Source organism: Pleurodeles waltl, chromosome 10 (genome assembly GCF_031143425.1).
Source record: "Pleurodeles waltl isolate 20211129_DDA chromosome 10, aPleWal1.hap1.20221129, whole genome shotgun sequence".
Classification (NCBI taxonomy): domain Eukaryota; kingdom Metazoa; phylum Chordata; class Amphibia; order Caudata; family Salamandridae; genus Pleurodeles; species Pleurodeles waltl.
The window spans coordinates 865,375,682-865,392,953 of record NC_090449.1 but is presented as its reverse complement, the minus strand read 5'-3'; the positions used below and the strand labels follow the sequence as shown (position 1 = coordinate 865,392,953).

At 40.5% G+C, this 17,272-nt stretch overlaps 1 protein-coding gene across 1 annotated transcript in view; it reads left to right on the top strand.

Annotated features, from left to right (window-relative positions):
* Nucleotides 1-17,272, top strand: part of ITGA8 (integrin subunit alpha 8) — a 550,523-nt gene that overhangs the window by 38,166 nt on the left and 495,085 nt on the right. The window lies entirely within an intron of this gene.

Genomic DNA, 17,272 nt, shown 5'->3' with positions numbered 1-17,272 from the left:
TTGTGACAGTTACTACATTTTAAATAATTTTTCATGTTATTCAGGAAAGTGTTGCTCCTCAGATGTGTGCTAAAATTTTAAGCTTAAAATATTAGTGAATCCAATTTCCAAACGTACACACATATTCAAAAGCAGTAGGCTAACACGTGTTTCTGTAAATACTGCATTCTGTGAAATGAACTCTCATTTCTTTTATTCTTAAGTCTGCCACTACATTTTAAGGGCTACACATTAATAAGTCACTGCCTTCTGCATTTAATACCCTTGAAATCCCACCTGGCCCCCGTAATATCAACGAAACTGTTTCTTTTCTGTGACCCATGCATTTAGGCTTTCGTTTGAGTAAAGGTACTAAAATACGTATTCAATGCTGCAATGCGTTCCAAGAAAGTTAGTTATAAATGACATCTACTATCACTTCAAAGAAATCAGCAACTTCATTTCAGCAAATAGAAGGCAGTAGGCAGATATTTACATTTCATCAATTGAAAAGTTGATATGTTTTTGGAACACAGGGCTTAAGCATATAAGACTCTTGTGATGCAGGAGGCTGACAGGGGCGCAACAAAAGGCCCCGCAGCCCCAGTAGTGCGGTGGCCCTGGGTAACCAAATCCAGAAACGCCCTTCCAGGCTCGTCTGCAGAATGCTTCTAGTTTCAGCAAAACGTTCGGGAAACAACGCAATATTTTCCCGAGCACAAAGCTACAAACTTGCAACATTGTTGATTGAATGTTGTTTGTTAAGCGGGGCCCTGTGTAAAGCTGCCTGATGTCTCTCACTGTCACAGAGGGAGAGCTGAGCGATGGGTCTAAAAACACCCTCTCTATAGAAGGTGGGAACTCTCTGTTCACTAGGGCCCAGGTTGCAAAGCAGATTTTCGAATGATGCAGGGCTCCAGTTGCTTAGTTGAACCTGCTCAAGGAGACAGAGCTGTAGGGTTCTCTTCATGGCTGCCAGGAACCTGTCAGGGGCAGGAGCACAACACAAGCCCCAGCCCCTTCAGCACAAGGAGTGCCCTAAGTAGGGGTGTAACGGACTCTTCTGCAGTGCAACCCCCCCCCCCTCCCCCCCAGCCTTCCATACATAAAGAGGGTCCCTCAGCTTGTCAGCTCAAGGGTATGAGTTTTGCGAGAGGCCCCGTCACCATTCCTTGCAGGGGGCCCCTAGGGTTTCCTTATGCCAATGTACATAACCTTTTAGGAGGGTGTTATTCAGCCCAAAGCCAATGACTATGTGAGATATGGGAGACTTAGGGGCCATCATCATATTTTGCAAAGGGGGTCCCATCAACTTGTTTTACACTGCTGGGCATAGCTAGAAAATTAACATTCATACAGTCAGGTAGAGGTCATGGAGAGATAGATGGCTGGGATAGAATGGAGATATTAGGTAAGAGCAGGAGGAGGAAAATAAAACAGGAGGGAGAAAGTAGAAAATATTTAGGACTGAAGTAGTTTGTCTTTTATTTAGCACTGCTTGTAGAACAGAATTGTAGTTTTTAATATTTGTGCTTATAAATTTGAGAATGGTAAGCCTGTGCCCTAAGTCTCCGGGATGTATCAGCAACATGAAGACAATTGATAACACCACTTTCCTAACTGGTCGTCAACCCTGTGTTGATATGACTAACATCTTAATTTTTATGTGAACTGCATCCTGTGCTCTAATCTCCTGTCTTCCAAATGTCACGGTTTGATGCATGGAATCCTTAAAGGTCCTCCTCTATTCAATTTTTTAAATGTATACTATTTTTCTTTGTTTTCTTTTATCGGGTCGTTTGACATTTAATTTTAGTCATATAACAATGACACAAACATTTGTTTTTATTGTGACGATAACAACTTAGGTGAACTTTCACCTCAGTTTTGCTCATGTACTTATTGTCATTTGAATGTGCACCAGTAACTGCCTCAAAATTCAATCCTAATAAAAAGGAGGGGACACATTTACTAAACTTTCACTCAATGCAGGGCTGCAAGCAAAGTTGCTGTGCTGTGTTGTATAAAAGGGAGCAAGCAGTGGCACATTAATGAAGCCTTTGCGTTCTCCTTGCTTTATGCATGATGACACAAGATCATAGAAAAGGCTTCCTTGCACTGGCCATACTGCAAGGGTGCCTGTGTTACAGGCAGGATTGTCATTGTGCAGGAAGGAGCACCTTTCATCATGAAACAATCCTTACAGGCATTTTCCTTTTTATATGCGTGCGTGGAAAGAGGAAGTAATGAGGAGAAATTAAGATATTTCTCCTTGTTATGCCTCACTAGGGAAGAGGTAGCATTTTGTTGCATTTCAATGTTTTCAAGTCTATTTTTTCTTGGCCTTCCTCTTTCCCTTTTCACTTGAGGATTCCAGATAAGGGGTTGCCTGGTGATGTTTGATGCATGCTTGCGGAGGGTGCAACCTATCCAGCCCCAGCATTTGTTCATGATTTCTTCATGTGCAGGGAGATGGAAAGTTTGCTGGTAAAGGTCATTGTTGCTGATAATGTTTGACTGGCAGATTTGGAGAATTTTCCTGAGGTAGGTGTTGATGAAGGTCTGGGCAAGTTTTCGATTGGTGTTAGAAAGGTTGATTTTGGTCAAGATTGTCAATTTGTGTCCAAGGTGTAAACTGGATCCCATCTCTTCTCCTTGCTGTGGATATCTTCATGATCCAATCTATGGCCAGCAGGAAGAGAAAATGTGAGACTCTGGTCCTCACTTGAAAGGCTTTCATGAGCTGCTCTTCATTGACTATCTTGCTGGTCATTCCATTGTAAGAGTTCCCAATAATTCTTACAAGTTTATCTGCCACACCGTAGTGACACAGAAGTTTCCAAGGCATATTTCTGTCCACCCTGTTGAATGCCTTCTCATAGTCAATTAAGTTGACATAAAGGGGGGAGTTTCATTCCATCAACTGCTCAATTATGATTTGCAGTGTTGCAATCTAGTCTGTACAGGACCTATCTTTGCAGAAGCCAGATTGGTGATCTTGCAACTGAGTGTTGACTTGTTCCTTCATTCTGTTAAATATGACTCAGTTGAACACTTTGCCTGGAGTTAATAGAAGAGGTATCTCTCTATAGTTGGCACCGTTAGTCGGGTCACCTTTCTTGGGGATCTGGATGCAATATTCTGCATTCCAGTCTGATGGCACCTTTTCCTCTTCCCAGATCCTTCCAAACATGGAGTAGAGCATGTCTACTGATGTTTCAATGTCTGCCTTCAGTGCCTCTGCAAGAAATTTCTCAGATGTTTGATGGCTTGCTGTATGTCTTGCTTGGTTTATCTGCTGCAGTTGATTGGCAAGTCCTTGTCAGCTGGTTGTATGTCTAGTGGAGGCTATGGCATGGGCTGGTTCAACAGTTCTTCAAAGTGTTCCACCCATCTTTGTTGTTGGCCTTTGTTACACATGATTCTCTTCCCATCCTTGCCTTTAACAGTTCTTTCTGGGTTGCTGTATCTGCAGGAGGGTTTTCTCATTATGTTGTAAAGTTCTTTCAAGCTTCCTTGTCTTGCTGCTTCCTGGGCTTTTGTGCCTACACCATTGAATAAACTTCACTTGTCTGCAGTTAAGCTTCTCTGGGCCTTCTTGTTGGTTTTGGTGCTGGACATGGTCCTCACATTTCATGTCCCAATGGTGATTGCTATGGTGGAAAGCAGGTAGATTGGTTATGTGACATCCAGGGATATCTGGCTTTCATCAGCAGGTGTCATAGTTCTCCATGAAGAAGATTCCTGTTTCCCCAAGGCTTGGATTTCTCTTGTTATTTTGGTTGGCATTTCTGTAACTAGGATTTTTTTTAACATGGTGGCTTAGCTAGGGCCACGCATAACCCTCCTTTTTATAGCAGATTGGCTTGGGACCAGCCATGGCAGAGTTATGTTGTGAACTGTTCTTATATTGTATTGTCACTGTGATTTTTGTAAATGTGAATTTTTTCTATTTACGTTACTCTGATATTTATCAAACATAAAGAAAACTTGACTGCATGACTCCTGATATTTCAGTTGTGCAGTATAAAAGTGCAGGTTGGTATCGCATAAACCGATTAGCGTGCAGGTTGGTATGGCCTAGGCCAGTGGTTCCCAACCTGTGGTCTGGGTACCCCTGGGGGTCCGCGAAGCCTCCTCTGGGGGGTCCGTGACTGCTAAGAAATTTGATTAATATTAACAGATTAGGTCCCCAGCTTTTAGTGATGACTCAGTGTGGGGTCCCTGGATTCCAAAAATGATTCAGTGGGGTCCCCAGGTTCCAGTAATGATAAAGCGGGGTCCGTAGAAGTCAAAAGGTTGGGAACCACTGGCCTAGACTTATTATAGAAATCTGTGCACAGAATTTTAGAGGCCTGGAATGCTTCATTTAATCTCAGGCACTTGTAATTACTTGTGGCCACATGCCAGTCCATCATTATTTTGCACACCATGTCACCTTCAGTTTGGACCCAGCCGTATGTAAATTATTCTTGACTCTACTCCAGTGGTTCAGGGAGGAGATGCCAGGTCAGGCCCTCTCTGAACCAGAACATAAATAACCCAGGACCGTTTCACCTTAGTTAGGGCTCATCAGACAGATGGAGCTTGGTTCCAGTGACACAGCATGCATGAAACCCAGATCTGGGCATACCCATCCAACTTGAGGAAGCTCACTAAATTATACAAAAAGTGATTAATGAAATGCTTGAATTAATTTCAGTCACTGGTATTTACTCATGCCACACCCTGAATAATTACTTGAGCCTGAGTAATTACCAGTGCCTGAGATTAAGCATTCATAACTTTTTTGTATACTGTAGCGTATGCCCAGACATGGGTACCGGGCTCAGTGTGTCACTGGAACCAAATGATACCTGCCTGATAAACCCTAATTAGAGCAAAACTGGTCCTAGGTTGCTTGCTTTCTGGTTCAAGGAGGACCAGGCCTTGCTGTTTGGGTAGGATTGTTCCCATTGGAGCAGGAGCAAGAAATATTTGCATATGGCTGAGTCCAAACTGAGGCGGCATGGTGGATGAAAAACAGTGGACTGGGATGCGGCCAAAGTGATTGTCAGTGGCTGAGAATAATTCAAGTATTCCATTCATCCTCTTGTTGTTTTTGTAGTAGACGCCCTAAGTGCAACAAGTATGCCCAGATGTGGGTCCTGTGCTCATTGTGCCACTGGAACCAAACTATACCTGGCTGATGAGCCCTAAAAAGTTCAAAATCAGTCCAAGGTTGCTTGTGTTCCGTTTCAGGGAGGACCTGGCGTGGCAGCTCAGGCTGGACTGTTTTCTTTGTAGCAAGGTCATAACTGATTTGTATATGACTGGGTCCAAACTGAGGTGGCATAGTGGGCAAAAAATGTTGGACTGGAATGGGGCCTGAACGATTGCCAGTGGCTGAGATTAATTCAAGCATTCTATCCATCACCTTGCCAGTGGCTAGACTAATTCAAGCAGTCCATCCATCACCTTGTTGCTACTTACATTTTTTATATAGTGACTAAAATAGCATCTGTAAGTTTACATTTCTATGTCTATCTGAGGTGTGAATCCAGCCATGCATGCTGCATTGACCAATAACAAATATGCAACTTTCTTTCACACTGATATCTCTTTTTCTTTTAGTTTGAATGCATGTCTTCATTTATCCACATTCTGATCCCTTCATGCATTTAGAGTTTTTGCCTGTTTCTTCGGCCAGTTTGTGTAAAGGGTTTAAGTACCTTTTCCAAGGTAATTCTTCATGAATCCACGGTGTATGTGAATGTCAAATTGGGTCACAGAGCAAATTTTAGGGGAGACCCCACACATCATCAGATAAGAAACCAAAATACTCTGCCCTGGTAAAAATGTTCAAACCACCCCCACCATGCAGGAGGCTGCAAGTAGAATGGGGTCAAGAAGCATGGTTGAGTCATTGTAGCCCATCCTGTTCTGAAAGAAGTCCCCTAGCCTGCAGCTCACAGTCAAATGCTAGTTGTAGAATGGTCAGTCTAACACTTACCACACTAACACCACAGTAGCATAAATCTTCCCCTTTCCCTCAGCCAGAACACAAACTTTGTAATAATCCAACCATTATGCTCTGTCGTGACAGAGAGGAGACATGCTGCACTCTGCAAAAAATTCTAAATAAATGAAGGCATGTTTCAGACAATGACAAACTCCATCCTGCTGTGCGCGTCTGCTTCAGAGATTATGAGGTACAAATGCCAATGTTTCTAACAGAAGTGTTTACAGTCACATAGCATTACTTACCACATCATCTTTGGCACTGTCTCTGAATCTGCCACAGTGCACATCATGAAGGATATCCCACAGGAATGACCCTCTGAAATAGAAGAATTTCATCCTCTGAGAAGCAGATAATTGAATAAACGGCTAAGGAAACATGCTTCCTTTAATTCATTCTACAAAACACTGTCACATTTTTGTGTTCTAAACTATTTTGCAAAGTTAATGGTCAGTGTGGTGTCACCTTTCCAATACTGGACATCAGAGGACGAAGACTGGGGTACCTCGTAAAACTGTCATGTACCTAGGACCAAAGGGTTTGCTACATAGAGAGCAGCCTTAATGAAAGCTAAACAGACCTCATTAAGAAGAGCATTAAAATAAACCAATATAAAGACAACTACAGCTTGACCCACTAGGTTGAAGTCAGAGTTACCTTGAAATAGAATAATGCAGCAGCCTAAGTTGATATTGTATTACTTGGTCATGACTTGTTCACATGGAGTTGAAGGATCACTTTTCATCCAAAGTGAACCCCAGTGTTTTGGCAATGTTGATGATAGCAGGAACAATACCAATTGACAAGAGGGTGATTAAACGGAATTGACACTGGTGGTCAGTTCTGAGATTATTACAAATTCAGTCTTGTGTGTGTTCAGTAAGAGCTATCCCTAGGCCGACCGTATTTGTATTTTCTCGGTCTTGTGGGAGCCAAATGATCCCACCCTCTGGGAATACCTTTAGATACAACTGTATGTTAGAGGCATATTGATGGTTGTCTATGTGAGATTCACTAACTAGATCACCAAGGGTCATCTTATATACATTGGGCAGTGTGGAGGCTACAGTGGAACCTTGGAGGACACCATGAGGCATATTTGACATGGTAAGAGGGAGAATTCCTAATCCTTAAAAATTGCAAACAGTTCTTAAGATACAGGAAAATGAATGAAGTGATTGTCCCTAGTGTCCATGCAATCATGTAAGCGTTAGGATGCTGTGAAGGATGCTGTGTTCTGCAGCATTGAAAGCTGCAGATATGTAAAACGAAGACAGGATTCCGATCTGAGAAGGATGCTCAGAGCATCACCAACAATTTAAAGCATGTCAGTGACAATGGTACTGCCTGTGCTAAAACCATGGCTAATCATGGGTGAGGCTTGAGACTCTTGAGCAGGAATGCCATATAGATCTCAATAACTTTGGCTAAGCATGGAAGGCTGGCTATGGAGTGGTATATCTTTTAACTCATCAGGACTTACAGGTAAGGCAAGCAGGGAACTGACCCAGAGAAAATGAGGACACGAAATGTGATTACCAGGCAGACATTTAGTATTTATTAAATTAAAAACGATGGTCTGAATGGGGTGAAGAGAGTAGTAATGGGAATGGAATCATACTGTGGACCTGGGGCAGATTAGCCAGCTGGCTGGAGATAGGCCAGTGCTTGCTTCAGGGAGAGGGGAAACATTTTCATCCCTCCTGCATTCAGGTCCAGAAGGATGGCACACCTGTGACTGTAGCTGGCAATGCATTTAGTGTAAGAATGTGATGGTGGAATAATAAAGATGGTGATGCCCCATCATCCTCCCACCCCTCCCCCAATATTCCGTTACCTCTGACTTAGCTACTGAACACTGTGCTCATCCATCTGGGACTTGGCAGAGTGCATTCAAGCCAATATCTTCAGGCGAGACTGGACATCGTGTCACACTCAATTTAAACCCAGAGAACATATTCCTTTTCATATGGCCATGCATAATTCTTTACAGAAGAGATTCTATTTCAGTCATAATGGCTACATCAAATGTTTTGCAGGCATCATATTGAGTTTAGCATTCAAGTTGTGTCCCTTAACATATGTTTCTTATTTCTCTGAAGGCAAAATATGTTTTAAACAATTCAGACTGTTTATACCTTCAGTTCTCTTTCCCTTTGGTTGTCTTGAAATCTGTCTGAGGCTGGCATTCCTGCATTTACAAAAGAAGCAACGAAGAAATTGACCCCGCCAGCCATTTACACCCTGCACGCTAAAGCTTCATTGCTTCATTTTATGGCATGATTGACTTTTGCTCATGTCATCAAAAACAGCATATTGCAACTAGCAACTTGATAAATTGATAGGTTGCAGCAGTGATGTGCAATTATACGCCACTGCCTTCACAGCACTATGCTCTCGTTTCCACAAACCGGCCAGTGCAAACATGACATTGTAATAGTGCAATTGGTGCAAAAGATGTTTTTGAACTGGTTGATTGGTGTACATGATGATGTAAAATTAGATAATACAAGATCAATCTCTGTAATCTAGTCCAAGGATGCCAAGAACTGCATTCATGCATTGTGGGTGCTTTTCCTATCTAAGCACACCTGCGCTTCACTAATAGTACCAAGAATTATCAGCCCAACCGGTAATTCCGATTTGTGCAGTACTTTCACATGCATAGTTACCTCAAGCTTTAGATTTTCTAGTGGCTTTTTCACAAGGTATAACATGGTGGAGTACAGCCTGCTAGAAGAAAATTGACTGTTGAAATCTGAGCAATTTCCCCTGTGGTTTCATTGCCCGTGGAAAGCTGAGCAATTGTCCCTGTGGTTTCACATTCAATATAGGATAACTCGGAATTCCATGAAAAATTTGAAACTGAAATAGAAGATTTCCTTATTATGGATACTACAATAGAATTCCCAATGCAGTCAGAATGAAGGCCAGCGTGACTTAAAATGTATTATATAGAGAAGGCAATTAACTACTAGCTAGACAGAAATCTGGACTTGAAGCCAAAGGCGATTACTAGCAAATAGGAAATACCTAATTAAAAAGTCACTGTTATAAGCAGGGCCACTGGAATTATGCAGCATGAGAGGGACGAATTATGCAGCAAGGTTGAGTAGATTATGCAGCAATAAAATGCAAATATTACAGGCATAATGGGGCATATTTTGTAGTAATATTACTTCATTATTTTGTCATTTTTAAAGTTGGTAACACTGTCTGGGCATTGGTTGCACTTCATTAGTACCAGATTAACACACAAATATAACAACAAGCAACAGAAAGATGACCAGTCTAATTTTATAAAGAGCCTTCCATCGCACAGCAACACGTGTTGCTGCATTTTTAGTAACTTTTGAACCGTTTGAGCTAGAAACAAATATTTTTTGAAAAAATAAGCAGATTATGCAGCAGATGAGGGATCATGTGGCAAATGTGGCAAATCTATATTTATGCAAATATCGCTGCGGCCGCACAATTACATAATTCCAGTGGCCCGGTTGTAAGCTACAACTCTGGCATGCTTGAGAAACCTTTGTGCTGGGAGTGAATCTAAATCAGACAATAGAAACATATTAGAATCACCAAATAAGGAGAATTATTTTTTAAATTAACTTGAGTTCCACACGTAGGTGTTTCCAAAACAGCTTAGTACAGGAACTGAATATAATTGATTATATTTGCCTTTTCAATATATTACAATGCAAATGTAGAAATAAGTGTGGAAACCAATTTTACAAATAAAAAGCATCAGCAAATGCTGGTGTATCATTAGTAGTAGAAATAGGTGAGATATGTATAACGAGGAGGAGTTGTTATAAAGAATTTAAGATTCAAAACATATATTTACTCTGCAAATACTGTGAAAAATAACTCAACAACCAACAGGAATGCATAAAGGCTGAATCTACGTGAAACAATGCCTTCCTTAAGGTACACATCACCATATAAGATAGTGAAATCAAGAGCTTGTTGTTGCCAAAGTGCTGTCCATAGGTAAATAGACAATGTAACAATAAGCATTGGCTAAGCAAATAAGTCTTGCCTATAAAGATTTCAACCAATCTTTTGGCTTTGCCAATAAGTATTGGGATGCTGTTCAGCATCAACAAAAAGGAAAAAAAGGCCAAAAGAAAAAAAGGCTTGTTGATAATGCTGAACAGCATCACAAAAAAGCAAAACAAAAAATCACTGCTGAATTATGATATATATGTGCAAGCATGTATCTCAATGCATACAATATGACACCGTGGCCATTTTTTAAAATGTACCATTCCAAAATGGTGGGCACCTGTCTTGAAATAGCCATTAAAGAAAGGAGAGAAAAGAAGAACGGACGAACCTTTAAAGATAGGAGCTGTGTGGCTGCAAATTGTGGCTGTCAGCCCCTACTAAAATGTTTCAAAAATTACAATAAAAAATCATAATGGAGAGTGGGGTGGGGGTACAGAGCAGCAGGGAGAGCCTCTGTTGAGAGGTGGCTTTGAGCCAGGAAGTGTGGAGGAGCAATGGAGAGAGTATTACAAAAATGATGAACCATGAATGATGAATGATGAAAAAGCAGCTGACGAGCTAATTGGGTGGAAGAGCAAAAAAAATGGAAGGACAGGAATGTGAAGGAGGAAGCAGCACACAGGGGAGAGGGGCTGAGAATTGGAAGCAAGAAAATGCACACTCCCATTGAGTGCTACAAGCAAAAGAAAAAAAAGTAGTTCCCTGAAGTGAAAGGATACAACTCATGCAATTAAATGAATGGCAAAAAAGCTATGCACAAGCAGGAGGACAAACACAAAAAAGAGGAACAAAAGCCATCATATAAAAATAATATTGCTAGTATTTTAAATTAGATTATGGCCTAAACTGGGATCAATTGTACTTTAAAAGCGAATTTCATATGATCATGTTTCTTCTATTGGAGAACCAACGTTGATACCTTATTTTGCACTGCACATGTTACTGTCCGACAACAAGCTTCTTGGGAAAACCTACATAGAACATACTGCAATAGCCCTGTTGAGCCATGGTGATATGGCAGCATTATGGATTCATTTGTTTGAGGTGATGGTAGGACCTTGTGGAACAATGATATTTGAAACTTATTCCCGGTTATTGCAAAGTGTATTTGGTGGTTAATGGACAATCATCTAGTTTGTAAAGGCATTATTAAATCTGGAAGAAGATCTGCTGTTGTAAATTATGCCGCCTTGTGCAAAATATACCTAGCTTTAACACCAGCTTTCATCATAACTAGGCTTACCCACTAAGCTAAAGGTGATAATGAAATCACCATATCATAATGGGAATTTGGAAAGGATGTATTTGTGAGCAACCCTTGACTTCATCTGAATGTTACTCAAGGGCAATTACGCATGTAAAAGTGCATTATTGTCTGTAATGGGTAGGTGAAAATGTTAGTCTGAAAGAGTCTTGGATCTCATGATAAGTAATCACAGGAACCTTCATGGGAGGACACAATAGCCAGTACCCAGAGTCCATGACCAACCCTGAAAGGGACCTGCCTGTAACATAAGAAGCTTCAATAACAGCTGGTCTATTATTCCATGGTGGACAGAGCCCCACCACATTTGAGAGCCCACACCATGACAATAACAAATCTGAAGGCATAAATCTAGCTCAGAAAAATTAACTTTGTGACTACCTTTACTTAAGTGCAAATATCTGGGATGGCAGGTTCAACAGTTGTGCCTGGCAGAAGGGGTGATTAGGAAGAGGGTGTTGTTATCCTGTTCTAGTGATATTATTCGTCATGTGATGGAAGAGGCAGAGCACATCATGACTGGCATGGTATATGGGGAACCGAGGCACATCATGGCATGGCAAGGATATGTATGGGAACACTGGGCACATTATGGCATGACTGACAAATGGGAAAAAGCAATCAGTGACATGGCTGTCATGTGGAGGGAAAAGATGATCATCGTTGCCTAGCTGGCAAATTAGGAGGACACTACACCATGGTAGGACTGGCTAGAATAGTGTAAAACAGGCACATTATATCTTGGCTGCTGTATATGGATAAAGATGCACCATTACATGACAGGCATATGTGGGAACATGGGCACATAGTGGGTATATGTGGTATCTGGCACATCATGTCATGCATGGCCTAGATGGGAGCAAAGACTGGTTAGGGAATGGATGGTAGATGGACAAACAGGCACACTATGGTTTGGCATATGGGAGATCAGGGGCTTCTTATGATGTCTGGCATATGTGGGAACAGAGCACATTATGACACAGCTTCAGATCAGCATGTCATTGCCTGCATGCCATATAAGCAGAGACGTAAATGTGATATGAGCCGTAAGCTTCTAATAGCATTGACTGGAGAATTGAAATGACAAGTTGACATAGAACAACACATTCATTTATTTAATAACCATTGGCCAACCCCAACACTCTCCCTTGTGGCTCTTATCTTCAAATCTGTGATGGGGGAAAAACCCAACATAGTGCTAAATGTTTCACCATCCTTAGTGCACTTTTTGATTCTGAAATCCTACTTCTTCTAATTCTGTGAATAGGGATGTAAATGTTAGGAATCTGAAAGCATTTTTTCCCACAACTTAGGGCCTAATTTAGAGTTTGGCAGCCTGATCTTTACTCCACCAGGGCGACAGAGTAAAGTACGCCTTAAGGGAGAACCCACCTGCTGAATTTTCAGATGCCTCCTGACCCACCAGACATCACTTACATTGACAGGACCCTCCGTCACAGTGATTCCAGTAAATGCACTGAAAGTTGGACAGACACCGCCATCAACAAGAATGAGCTGTGCAGCAGAGTTTTAATTTATTTATTTTTTTTCTTTTTCAGAAAATGAACTTGAGAAAATTGAGAGTTTTCTTTTGAAAATAAAAGAAAACATAATGACCCCTTAACCGTGGGTGTTTTCTCCCATGGCTTGGGGGTACAGTTTTCACCATCCCTTACCACAAGATTTCACCTGGCAGCGATGGACAGTGAAAACTGTCAATTGTCTGCCCACTCTAAATAGTGTGGGCGGACAAATGACCAAACCTCTGTCCGCCCTTACTCTGTCTGGCTGTCGGAGGTGTATATCTGTGGAGGTGGAGTAGTCTCTGCTGTCAACATACTGAAGGTCCTTCCAACTCTAAATAAGGCTGTTGCAACAGAGTACCTTGTCTGCCAAACTATAAATGGGTCCCTAGTTGCACTTAAGTGCACAAAAAGTTTATGTATTCAGTAAGAGGGACTCTTCATCTACACTCCTTGTCCCTAAAAGCATTAAACTTGTTTTCATTTCTTAACAAGTACTTAGATTATTAATTGGGCTTTGTCCTTTAGCGTCCATTTCCAAGAGGATATTATTGGAACGTCATATACTTTGAGTGACATTGCACTAAATAAATCAACTTAACAAAACTAGGAGGAAGACCAAACACTATGTAACGGATCTGTGCATATTCAAAGCTGTCCTGAGCACTTGTTAGTATACCTCCTACTAAGTAGCAAATATGTGTAGTAGTACTGCTTCCATTGAATGTGAACAATTACTAATGCGGGGTCATTGGCATGTTTGGTAGCCTTTACTTGTTTACTTGTTTGTCAAGCATTTAGCTTCTGATTTGAGGAATGAGTTGGTTGTATTTTGAGTTTGAATTTATTTTATTAGGAAGCATAGTGGCCACAATAGTTTTTTCAAGGATTAAGGTATTAGGTATTAGGCATTAGGCTAGTGGTGATCTTTTAGGCCTGGCTGGAAGAATCACCTCTATGCATGCCTAATCTTCATCACCACTCCTCCATTCTCCCACACGGGCTACAGTTGATAACTGCCAATTACAGGTGCATTTGAGTTGTGGCAGAAGGATGTCAGGGTGGTAGTGGACATCAGCAAGGGTGTGCAAAGACTGAGATGCTGATGTTGTTGTTCTGCCTAGTGGCCCTGCGTCCTGTAGAGCCATGTGGACAGAACCAGTAACTTGTGAGCATTCTAGGACATGGAATCCCCATGCCTTCAAATACTGCTGTGCACTAACAGAAGCATGGAGGTACATATATGTGTTCCTTGACCTGCCTACTCATTTTCTTGAAATTGGTGCCATGGAGGAAAGGGGTGGTTCTTTGGTGCAGCGTAACAATTGCCTCCTTCCGGCAAGTTCTGAAAAAGAGGCTTATGACTCTTAATAATACTGACTATATCTACCACCCTATCGCTTGAGCTATTTTATTTGAAAATATGAGCAACAATGAAGTATGCCATGATGTAGTATTTTTAAAAAAATTCAACTCCTAACATGGTATTTGTGTCTATAGCTGTCATGTGCCATGGTCCCACTAGTAACATGGCTGTCACAGTTGACGCCATGACTTTATTTAAGGAATGTGTTCTGCATCTGTTTTGCCCATCAGAACTCACAGATCTGGATTCTGTTATTCCTTAGTGACTGATGATTGCGTCAATCATTTAACTCTGTTGTTTGAAGAATAAGTAACTGGAGCTCATTTTAAAGGCAATCATCCAAATGTGGTTGTTTGAAGCAGTACAAACATTTGCCTTACCCTCTCTCTCTACTCTATTATTATCCTGATTCCATCAATTTGTGAAATTTCAGTAATAATGGTATTGTTCTTGTGATGCTGTTTTTAATTTAATATAGTTATTGTAAAGTTTTCTTATGACTCATCTGCTGTCAATTAAATATTGTGCTTTTGTTAATAGTCCTCATATTAGATCTCCAAAGCATCTGTTTGCATAATTTTCTCAGTGGTATTGCTGATCAAAAGAATCCGTACTGTCATCTTACTATTTAGGATGCTGGGTCACCCCGAACTGTTCCTACTTAGGTATTTTGGCCTTTTGTATTGGTAATGTTGAGCCTAGCCCAAACGTAGGGTTATCAGGCTCATTAATTAATTACAACAGCTGACTAACAGTGAATGAGACTTCTGCTCAAGAACGTTTTAAGAACCTTTCTTGCTAAATCATATTTTATTCTGTTTAATCATGGTTGGTAAAAAAAATCGATGCGATGTATGTTGCAATTCATAACACTGTTTCGCAATGCGAAGATAGGTGTATTTTACCTCCATGTACTGCTGAAACCTGAATATGTCTACTCTCTTCTCACTTATATTCCTAAACTCAGACTACTAAACACTGACCTTTTATCAACTAGTCTGACCACTCGATGCCACAGTTTTGACCATCTTCTAAACTGCCTGCCACATTTACAGTGAGGTGCATATAAACTTGCCCTCATACTTCTCCCAGATAGTACTAAACTCTGATGGAAAGGGCTCCCTTTGGTAGCCTCCCTCGCAGCACTTCAAGATCCATGGGTTTAGACAAAAACATGTCCCAACTCTATTTCTGTCTGTGCCCCACACAATTGTAGTACCCACTAAGAATCACCTTTGATTGGCTTCAATAAAAGGGAACTAATGATCCGATTGATCCAACATTACGTGATCTGAAATGCACACCAGCTTCATGACAACTAATATGACTTTCCTTAATATCGTCTTCAATCTATCAGAACTTGGCATTTATTTCTTGCAGGAAATTGTTCTTGACATCCTCATGTCTTGCAGCTTTTCAATTCGAATTGTTAAATCACTAATGCCTCATGAGTGTAGACAATAATGCTGTTTCACCTTGTTAGTGCAGTTTAATGCCTGGATTCAGCAGTGTGACCAGTTAGCGTATGTAAAGGGTCTGCCACTGCACTGCACCATGCGTGGTGCATTTTTCATAACTGAACTACAAACAAATTTTTATTTTTGTCAAAATCTGCAAATATTGCAGTAGATGGTGGATTATGTTGGAAATGTAGTAAACCCATAATTATGCAGAACATACAGTGGCCGCAGAATACCACAATTCCCGTAGCCTTGATTTTTAGCTTTGTATAGTTTGCCCTTCATTTTTATACATCACTTTAATGTCCTTAGGCTTTGTTAGAGCTTTATGAAACTGCAAACAAATAAATAAATAAATAAAACAAAAACATTTGTGAAACCATAGCGAGATAAAACCTCCTTAATGGAATTCTCTATATTTTGGGACTAGTGTGCTCTTTTCAGGAAACTTTAGATGGTACATTTACACATGTTAACCTTATTTACTGACCGTGCAAGTATCACCAGGTCTCATCCTTGTTGGATAACCAACATTGATCTGGTTATTTATTGGGTTCAGTTGATTGTCTTGAACATAACTCATCGAGTCATCTTTGGGAATGCCCTTCCTTCCTGAAAAATAGGATAAAGTTATAATCTCAACAGAGCTCTTTGAACTCTAGTTGACTACAAGTTGGCCATTACAATGATACAGACAGAGAAAGGGTAGGGCTGTCGCCTTTCCTGGAAACAAAGGGATAACCTTTCAAGTTATTTCAAGTTCCTTAAGACCGTATGCCAGTTTCCTTCATCGCATTCTAAAAGGCCTTGTGAACAGTTGTTCTGTACAAGTGGAAACAATACACACCCAATGGCGTTATGTGTAACTGACATCAGTAAAAAGGTCTCCATTAGCACATGCATAAAGAGTGTTTTTAAATATCCGTATACTAAGCCGTTATTATGTAGTTTTGTTTCTGTAGGTAGTTTTGGATTTTAGATTGCATTAGTGAACGGGTCTTCATGCAGTCAGTGATTCCATCAGAGTGCATAAGGGACACTAGATGATTGGACAAATGGGAAATACTAATTGTAAAATAGTTAAAATCAAGACAAAATGAACCTTGTTGACATTTTAACAACTTGAGGCAAAGTTCACAACCATGTTCATTCATAAAGTATGTTTATATACCTTTAGGCAAATATATGCCTAAATACAATGTAAGTGATTACCAACAATATGTGCACAATTAAAGGTATAGTGGTTACATCATTATGAATATCAAAGGATCTTTTGAGGCAGAGTGAGCTGCATTCATAGCCATTTATTTTTCACATTTATTGACTTGTTTTGATATTTTTCTGCAGAGCATACACAAGATGTTGCAATAACTGGTTGATTTTAACACTCGCACGTTTGCTCTTCTCACTACGGCAAGCTGATACTATTTTGTTCAACTACCTATTGATTTGAATATTGAACAGCGATAGATACTTTGTGAGTATAGTCTTTTCGACTTTATAGGACCCCCTGTTGGAAAGAAAATAAGTTGTATTTACTTAGAAGGTTTATACAGCGTTACAGTGAGATTCCGAGCACTAGGTTTACTAAAGTATTTAGGGAAGCTGATTGATTGAGTCTATTTTGGGTGTGAGGCATAATTCCATCTTTGGTGTTCCTTGGTTGCT